At 41.7% G+C, this 9,917-nt stretch overlaps 1 pseudogene; it reads left to right on the forward strand.

Annotated features, from left to right (window-relative positions):
* On the forward strand, positions 1 to 520 carry LOC102951829 (annotated as a pseudogene).
* The last annotated feature ends 9,397 nt before the right edge of the window (positions 521 to 9,917 follow it).

The following is a 9,917-nucleotide window of genomic DNA, read 5'->3' on the forward strand; positions in this document are numbered from 1 at the left end:
ATGTCAGATGTGGCAGTGGATGCTAGGTCCGAGATCACCACCAAGGATCTAAAGGGGAAGTAGCAAGTTGCGGAGGAGGCGGTGGAATGAGGAGATGCACCTGCTGGTGGGAGCGCTAATGAAGAAAGTAGGGGCAGAACGTAGATGGAGAGGAAGAAGAGGAGGAAGGCGATAGAGAGGAAGGGGATAGAGAGGAAGAAAGGGGAGGAGGTAGGTGATGGAGGAGGTAGGTGATGGAGGAGGAAGGCGATGGAGAGGAAGGGCATAGAGAGGAAGGGGAAGAAGAGGAAGATGAGAAATGAGAGGTAGTTATGGGCAAGCGGGCACTAAGGGTGCTGAGGATGATGATGCTTGATACCATGAAGCAGAAGACCGATGAGGAGGACTAGTCTGCAAAAAGGGAAAGTTAAACTAAAAATAAATGAAAAGTAAGTAAATAAATAAGTGACGGGAAAGCCGCCATGACCCCTTCCGCGTGGATGCCCCATGTCAGGATCCGAACGTGGGCACCAGGGGAGGACAGAAGAACCAATATTCCCAGGGCCCTGCTTTTTCTCTTGAAGGTGCTTTAAAAAGGGAAATGGTTTGCAATTTGTAGTCTTATAGTTTTTTTTTTATAGTTTTGGACCTGTTGTAAGGGGTCAGCCATTTTTAAGGATCTGGGATGATCTAACCGGCCTTCAGCGTGTTTTCTGTCCTACTTCCGACTCTACCTATGGTGTGAGCACGTTTGCTGTAATCTCGAAGTAGAAAAATAAAACTTGTAAAAAAAAAAAAAGGCAACAGCAACAAATCCTGTTCCGAGTATTCCAGGAACTTTTTTGTGTGTTTATACCTAGTGGTACTATCAGTAGATGGTTGGTATAAAGTGGTTAACGAGGCCAAAGAGAAAGCTTTCTTCTTCTTCTTCTTCTTCTTCTTCTTCTTCTTCTTCTTCTTCTTCTTCTTCTTCTTCTTCTTCCTCCTCCTCCTCTTCCTCTTCTTCCTCTTCTTCTTCCTCTTCTGCTTCTGCTTCTTCTTCTTCTTTTGTTTTTGATATAAACTGGCTGCTTATTTTTTGGCGTGTGTGTTGTATATGTGAAACACTGTTGGCCAATGATAAATTGGAACTTCATGGTCCTAAAAAAGAGAGGTATGGAAGGACTGATTTATTACGTGGGGTCCTTTGCCAATAGGTGATGTTTGCCATCATCCCGTTTTATTTCCTGTCCATTAGTTGCTGGTGTCAAATTTTTACTGAAAAATGGGGGTCATTCTGGACCTCGTAATGACGACTTCTCATACAGCATTATACTTTCTGTTGCATCCCCAGCCCCCGACTCAGCCCGGCTTTTAGTAAATGGTCACAGATATGTGTTGAATTAATAAATGAACGAATTCACTCGAACTGTAAAACGTTTGCTCTTGTGTCCTAATCGTGCATTTCACAACAGTGGGTGTCCCAGGGAGGAAGTGTTCTTTCTACTTTAATTTTGTGCGGTGTAAAGACAGAAAACCATATGGGAAAAAGCTACCCGCCTCAATATCTCCTAGTACCAACCTGAGTGCCAACTTGGAGAAGCTAAGTGAGAAGTTTGAGGAGGCTTTTCCACATCCCTGTTCATGCTGAGTGCCTGCCTGTAGTGAGATCACAGAAGAGCAGGGAAAAGTTCTTACGGGGGATGCTTCCACCCTGAAAATAATGAGGCTCAAATATTATGTGTTTTTATATTTGAAAGCAGTAGAAGATTTTTCTCAATAAGGAATTGTTCTGACCCGTAGCATTTACAAACCCTTTTAAAAATATCTTAAAATTCTTCTATGGGGCGCCTAAGTGTTTCAGTTGGTTAAGCGCCCCACTTCGGCTCAGGTCATGATCTCACGGTTCTTGGGTTCGAGCCCCGCATTGGGGCTCTGTGCTGACAGCTCAGAGCCTGGAGCCTGCTTCGGATTCTGTGTCTCCCTCTCTCTCTGCCCCTCGCCCCGCACATGCTCCGTCTCCCTCCCTCCCTCCCTCTCTCTCTCTCTCACTGCCCTCTGCCATTTGTGCTCTCTCTCTCTCAAAAATAAAGAAACGAACTTTAAAAATATTTTTAAAATATCTTCAAATTCTACTAGAATATCTGGAACCTTCCCAACTAATTCTGGGAAGTTATAACCTTCGTATCAAAGCTGGACAGTGCTAGCACAAATGGAGGAAACCAATCTCTTTTATGATGAGGATGTCGAGGAGGAAGAGTCCTGGTCTGGACCCCTCCCCCACCGAGTCAGCCACCCCAGCGCTGCCTCTGTGTCCACAGACAAGGGCCACCTACGGGTGATGTAGGAGTCCAGGTAGCCAGCCGCATCCCGTTCACTGTTTGGCAAGTTGACGCCAAGTGGATGTTTATGGGGTGCAAAGCATCCAGGGTGATGACAAGATAAATCCGGCAACAAGGAGCATGCAGGCATCGTGCAGCATGAGGACTGCAGAGGAAGATTCGCGGCTGGCTTTGAAAGTAGAATTTTTTTGCTCTCTGGATGTTGGCTTCCTCGACCTTTGAAGGTCAGGGGTTCCTTTCGTTGTTCAACGATGTTGATTTTGGAGAGAGCACAAGAGTTCAAAAACCCTCTCCCCCGGGGAATGTTACAGGAATACAGAGGGCAGTTTCTCGAAGCCAGCAAGGCCTTCTCTCTGCTTCTAACAGATAGGAAGACAGGAAGAGATGAACAATACCCTTTTAAGAAGCTCAATTTTATCACTTTATCTTACGGAGAGATGCCTCCAGCCAGTCTGGCTAACGGCAATCAGCCCGGGAGCGTCTTTATGATTCTGACAAGTGGAATGTTTCCCTTAATTAAGAGAGCCTTGTCTGACTCGGGGAAATGAAACACTTTCTCCAATATGAGCGGGCCGTAATTCCCACTGATAGAACCCTCAGGAGAAATGAGGCGATTATCTGGAGTGGTCAGAAATGAGTCACTTTCCTGCTTTGAAATATTCGGAAAATTGAAGCAAAAGTACATTCTTCTGAGTTTTCTTTATCTAATAGACAACTGACTAATGGCTTCACTTTGCCGAAGTACTGGGAAGCAGCACAAAATAGAAGAAAATTCTGGTCGCTGCAGTTATGCAAATCAGCAAAGCCAAAGAACATTGTGGGTACTGCCACAAATTGGCTATGTGACGTTCCGCAACGCGTTAAATCTCTCCGAACGTCAGGTTCATCATCTGTAAAATAATAAGGATCTGTGAAATGGGAATTCTTTCTACTTTGTCAAGCTGTGGTTTTTAAAAGAACTAAAAATAGATGAGATAGCATGAATAGAGCACTTGGCATAAGAGTCACTTAATAAATAGTATCACATAAAATGCCGTTTGAACGCTAATTTTAGACTTTGCTATTCAGAGGTGGGCTGAGCTGGGTAGACCAGACGGCAATTGAGAATTTGCCTGGCCTTTGGATCAGGACTAAACAATTTTTAGCAAATGCCTGAATCCTAAAATAGGCCCTATCGGCCTGGGCAGGTGGGAGATTTCCAGGCTAATGTTGTGAAGTCTTTTCCTTGAGAAACAGGGCCTGGATGGAATGAAAGAGAAGAAATAGGAAAGACTTCCCATGGTAAAGCAATACAGCCCTCTAGAGAGTCTGGAGAGGATGGCTTGAACCTCTGGAAGGTGAAGTAGGAAAAGCCCTTGACCTTCCTGTGAAAGGTACCAAGGCCTACGAGAGCCCCCATCGTGTATAACCACCACCGCCGCAACGGTTCCTAAAATCTGTTCCAAGGAACGCTACTTTCCAGAGGTGTGAAAAAAAATATCACAGGCAAATAAGCTTGGAAACCCTGCATAGTATAGCTCCTTTCTTGAAGAGTCTTGATACACCTTAGCATGTTAAAGGTTCTGAGAAGTCCTCCAGAATAGAAATGTGTTTCATGTCTGTCTAACTCAGCGTTTTCCCAATCGACTTGATTATGGATACCTTTACCCTACAATACCATTCTCGGATGTACCTATAATAGTATGGAAAAAATATCCACACAGTTAATCATTCTGGCCATGACTTTTAATAACAGAATATTGGGAACAGTCTAAATGAAAATGCATAGCATTTACCCTTTCTCCATAAACTATGTGTATATGATTAAAACTCACAGAGCCCTAGAGAAAATGACTCACCCGCTAGCTAGGGGAGATTCTACCAACGTATCCTTGCCCTTCTTGTGTGCTGTGTCAACTATTCAAATCCCAGTCTTAGCGAAATTACCAATTACCAAACGTCGTGTCCATTCGATACTCAAATCTGCAAATAAATGATCTTTGTAAGCCAAGGGCCCACTTACAGACAAGTGTTTCTATAAACATTGGTTCTCCTCTAACAAAAAGAGTCCTGTTGATAAAAATAAGGAAAACATTTTGTACAAGACTAAGACTTTCTCAGCCTCCTACCTACATGAACAGACGTATAAGATGTTTTCCTATCATTTTTTCCATCTATCTTATAACTTTGGCGCTGGTCTGGACACTCGTTTTTCCTTTTGCACATAGTCATGTAAAAGTTCAGGGTAGCAAAAACTTGTTTTGAGATTGGTTTTGCTGAGTGATTGATCCCAGAAGAAATTTGGCTTTGCTTTTGCAAAGTTCAGCATAATAGCATGTGAATTTTTCAGAGCTAATCGTTTTTAGAACTATTTTTTATTCGGTTAGGTGTTCCAAGACCATTGTGGCAGAGCCTTCCTGCCTTAGAACAGACTGGTTACAATAAGCAGATTCTCTCAAAATGTTGTCAATATAAAAATTCCAAGGCAAATATGATATACTCCTAGTTTATGCTATTTCTGGAGACTTAACAGAATCAAAGGAAGTCCCAACAAAGCAAAGAAAAAAATTACAAAAATTATGGAAGGTGGGAGGAAGGCAAATAGGGACCAGATGAGGAAAGCTATTGGAAGAGGGGATCTCTTCAAAAGCTAGACAGCACACTCTTTTGGTGAGGCTGAGGGAAAACATTGCTTTCGTACATTGCTGGTAAGGATAGTAACCACCATTATAGAGGAGAATTTGGCAATATCTAGCAAAACCACTCCTGCATTTATTCTTTGACCAAGCAATCCCACTTCTAGGAATTTGGGGTGAAGATACCCTCCAACAATATCCAAGTATTTATGCACAAGCTTATACATGATGGTAAAATTTTAATAGCAAAATATGGGGAACATTCCAAATGGACAAAATAGGAAACAATGAACAGACTATGATACATCTTGACCATGGAGTGCTGTTCAATTCTGTTGTTCATTAAAAAAAAATCAAGGTACCAAGGGGTATATAGTGTGCCCCCTTCAGTATGGAAGAAGGGAAGGAAGAAAAATATGTGGTCATCTGCTTATTTGCAATAGTAAGCACAAGAAGGATAAATCAGAGGGGTGCCTGGGTGGCTCAGTCGGTTGGGCGTCTGACTTCGGCTCAGGTCATGATCACACAGCTCTGTGAGTTGGAGCCCCGCGTCGGGCTCTGTGCTGACGGCTCAGAGCCTGGAGCCTGCTTCGGATTCTGGGTCTCCCTCTCTCTCTGCCCCTAACCCACTCACATTCTGTCTTCGTCTCTCTCAAAAATATATAAACATTAAAAAAAATTTTTTTTAAGAAGGATAAATCAGAAACTTATGAGATTGGTTATCTCTTAGTGTTAGTGGGGACAGGGTGGAAGAGAGTGAGGCTTCTCTGAGTATGTGTCTACAGATGGTTTTGACTTTGAGACCATATTTACGTTTATATATTCAAAAATAGAAATAAACTAACATAAACTCAGAGAAGGCAAAAAGAGCCAATCCAAATACCAGTGACACAGTACTCTGACTGTCCATGCTCAGTGGATAGATTCTAAGAACAAAAAGAATTGCAAAAATATCTTGGACTTCAGCTCGTAGGATTTCATTGGTAGTAACATTGATGAGCTATGTTTTGTGTCTTACAAGATTGAGTAAGCGAATAAATATATTGATGGTATCAGAAACTAAGATTATCACTGCCGGAGATGAGAAATATAAATGTGTATTTGACAAATGAGAGAAAGGCCCTGTGGTGAGGTATCTGTACAAAGTCATTAAAAATAAATTAAATAAATAAATAAATAAATAAATAAATAAATAAAACATCTCCTAGCTCTATCCACTGATAGGGCCTAGACTCAGTGATGTCCGAGTGGAAATAAGCACATCAATTGCCCAGCGCTTGATTTCTAAGTACCTTTTTCCACATAAAGGGAACAAGGTTTCCTTGGGGAAATGACATTTATTTGTTTATTTGTTTGTTTGTTTGTTTTCTTGTTTGTTTTGAGAGAGAGGGAGAGACCAAGTGGGAGGAACAGAGAGAGGGGAAGAGAGAAAAATCCCAAGCAGTGCGGAGCCCGATGTGGGGCTGGAACCCGCGAACCGTGAGCTCATGTCCTGAGCCGACACCAAGAGCTGGCTGCTTAACTGACGGAGCTGCCCACACTCCCCTAAGAAGATAGTTTTAATATTTTATTCAGTATCTTGGTAGTTTTAACTTGGATGTTCATTGCATTGCCGGAAATGGAAAGCAGCATGGTTTCTTTGGAAAATGTCTGCTTCTGCCCTTATTTGTGTGTGCCACTTAGAGTCATACAGGCCTTTTGCCTAGTAATGCAGGAGGGCTATAAAAATGTTTATACCCTTTTGCTCAATGATATGACTCTTGAGAATTTATTCTAAGGAAATAATTTAATAGTAACAAAAGACTATTAGCACACGACCTAACAATTTGATTTGGGCGACCAAGTACTGGAAACAACCTAAATGTCCATTACGGAAATCAGTTTAACTCTGCGACCAGTAAAATGCTTATGAGGATCGTGGCAAGTTGGAAGATCATCCTGATGCTAAATTTTAAAAGCGAGCTGTAAAAGTTGTTCGCAAATTTGTTCACCAACCGCAACTTCTAGCAAAGTACGGGCACATAAGGAGGAGATGATACACGAAAGGTGGTTGTTAGATTGAAGAATTACGGTTGATTTTGCTGCTGTGATTTTTTTTTTCCTTTCACACTTGAGGCACCATTTGAATTTTAAAACGCAAAAGAATTTTGCCACTTCGAAGGGAAAAGAGACATGGTTGATTATTCTGTTCTTCCTGGAGCCTTGGCAGTCTCCTCATGTGTAAAATGAGGACGCTCATTCCAGTTTGGATGAGGTGGTATTAAGGAATCTAGCTCAGTGACTGGCATATGGAAGATAGTTAATAAATGGTTATCAACTTTTTTTGTTCCTCATACCCACACGTGGTGAGGCAAAGACCTCCCCCTGGGAGGTCCAGCGTGGAGGGAAGAGCACTGTCCCCCCGGACAGAAGACCTTAGGCAAGATGACGGTTCCAGAGCAGACAACAAGGTGAGATTTCAGGAGCTGGTGCCTCCCTTAGAAACAGCTATTTGCTAATTACCTTCGTTCAGGGCTTCCCTTATTCACTGCACTTTGCTCACCCTTCTGTGAATGGAGGCAGAGGGAAGATAGCCAGGCTTGCTCCTATCTGTTTAATGTGCTGTTTAATCTGCCTTCAGTCTTTCTTGTCCATTCCACTGGAATGTAGATGTGCATTTAAATTCCTGTTCTGCCATTTACAGTGTGACTCTGGGCAAGACTCTTATGTTCTCTGAACCTCAGTTTCTTCATTGGGAAAATGAGAATATTAAACTATACCCCGCCTGGCTCTCAAGGGTTTTGTAAGGTCTATAACCCAAACACAGGAAAATTGCTATTCGCATTATTCTGACAGATGATAGCAGGAGTGTCATTAACTCCGCTGGCACGTTCTGGGCTCAGAGAATATGGACTTAAAAGGGTTTATCCCGAAAAATGACTTCCATCCTATTTTTTTTTTATCTCCATCCTCCACCACCAGCCCTCAGGAAATGCTGAAATTTACATGGTTAAAAATAAATCTTGCTTGGTGTCTGACATACACATGTTCACACCATATATTGGAAAACTGGTTTTATTTGTGTTTTCTGTATATAAATTAGGGAGGTATTATTAAGGAGATAGAGGACTACACATTTTTTAGCAAATATTTTGTCTTTCCAGGATGTCCTAGACAGTAGATAAGCCCCCAGTGATTGACGACTGCTAACCGTACTGAGACGTGGATGGATACGGGAGTCAAAATGGAGCTCCTACCAGCCTGAGTGAGGAGAGGCACAGGGTCCAAATGAAGAGGTAAGAGGTTGTGAAATGTTGGTTAAGTGTAAAAATCGTGACAGTGTGTTGTGGGAGAAATGTCAATAGCTATCAGAATTTTACCTATTGACCCAGAAATACCCGTGTAGATAAACATATAAAAAGTTGTTCATTGCAGTACTGCTCATAATAGCCAAAAGACAAAAAAATGTAACAATGTACATAAAATGTGAAGTTGGGGAAGTAAAAAAGAAGTTCTTTTAGAACGTGTTCAAACTTAAGTAGCCATCAACCCAAAATAAACCGCTCTATACCTGGGTGTCATATGGGAACCTCATGGTAACCACAAACCCCAAACCTAGGATAGATAAACAAAAAAGTAGAAAGCCAAGTGTAACACTACAGAAAGTTGTCAGTCACGGGGAAAGAGAGCAGAAGAAAACAAGGAACAGAGCAATTAGTACAGTGGTTAGGATGAGGGGGGAAAAAAGCCTCGGTAAAAGCTGGGAATGAACCACTGAGGATAGGAACAGCAGACCCCATAGAAAGAAAACTATGAGCCAAATATGTGACATCTTCCTGAAAGCAGATTTACTATAGGCCGGAAGCCTGCACTTACAATGTAGAAAATGTGGGTTATAGCCAGTAAAAAGAATAGCATCTGTGTCTCCTCTTACCATCCACATTATCAGTTCTACAGGTCTCTGATGCTTTGCTCTTTCCTTTTTCTGTTGTGCCCAACCTTCCTGTTCTTCAGATTGAATAATTCTTATGTAACTAACCGCAAGTTCATTAACTCTATTCTGTCTTCTCTACTTTCTGAGTCCAGCCAGTGAATTTTTTTTTTTTTAATTTTAGGTACTCTATTTTTTCGTTCTAGAATTTCCCCATTTTTTTTTTGTAGTTTCCATTTCTCTGCTGAGGTTTCCTATTTGATCATTAATTATGACCATATTTCCCTCTACATTATTGAGCATGATTATAATAGATACTCTGAAGTCACTGTCTCAGGTTTGAACACCTAGGTCTCTATCGCATGGCCTTTTGTCAAGTATGAGTCACATTTTCTTGTTTATGCATATGTGGGGTAATTTTTGGTTGCCACCTGGGTATTTTGAACTATTTATTGTGGAGACTCTGGATTTTCCAAAGAGTATGATTTTTTTTTTCTACCAGGCAGGTAACTTAATTGAATTCAAACTTGAGACGTTAGCCCCTCTACAATAGGCAGCAGCAGATATCTTTGTTCAGTTCTTTAACCCTTAGTCATATGCTTGACATCTGCCATGTGTACACGTAGGCTAAAGATTTGGATACACTATATACAGAATTTGGGGCCCCCTTTCTCCAGATGTCTCATTTTCTGGATTCCGTCCTTCCAGCTCCCATGACTGCCCTGAATTCTGCCTTCTGATTCTTCAGATCGATAAGATTTTGGACTTTCTAAGTTTTGCCTTGTTCTGAGGTAAAAACCTGAAAAAATGGGAAATTTTTTCATCTTTGTGCTATTCCCTTCTTCCGAATGTGGACACCCTTCCAATGTCTACCGGCTGCAAGTTGCTCTCCAGAGTCCAGAACTTATGGCTCTTGTCTGTGGGAGAGTTGATCTCAGAGGAACTACTGCTCCATAACTGGAAGCTGGAAGCCTCTAAATGTAACTGGTTTCTGAACAGCATTTTTCTTTGGAAAGGACTTTCAGCTACTTCCTGTACACTTCCTCATTTCCTGTTTTTCTCAGCCATGTGCTTTTTATTTTCTTACTTCCT

Source organism: Panthera tigris, chromosome F3 (genome assembly GCF_018350195.1).
Source record: "Panthera tigris isolate Pti1 chromosome F3, P.tigris_Pti1_mat1.1, whole genome shotgun sequence".
Classification (NCBI taxonomy): Eukaryota; Metazoa; Chordata; class Mammalia; order Carnivora; family Felidae; genus Panthera; species Panthera tigris.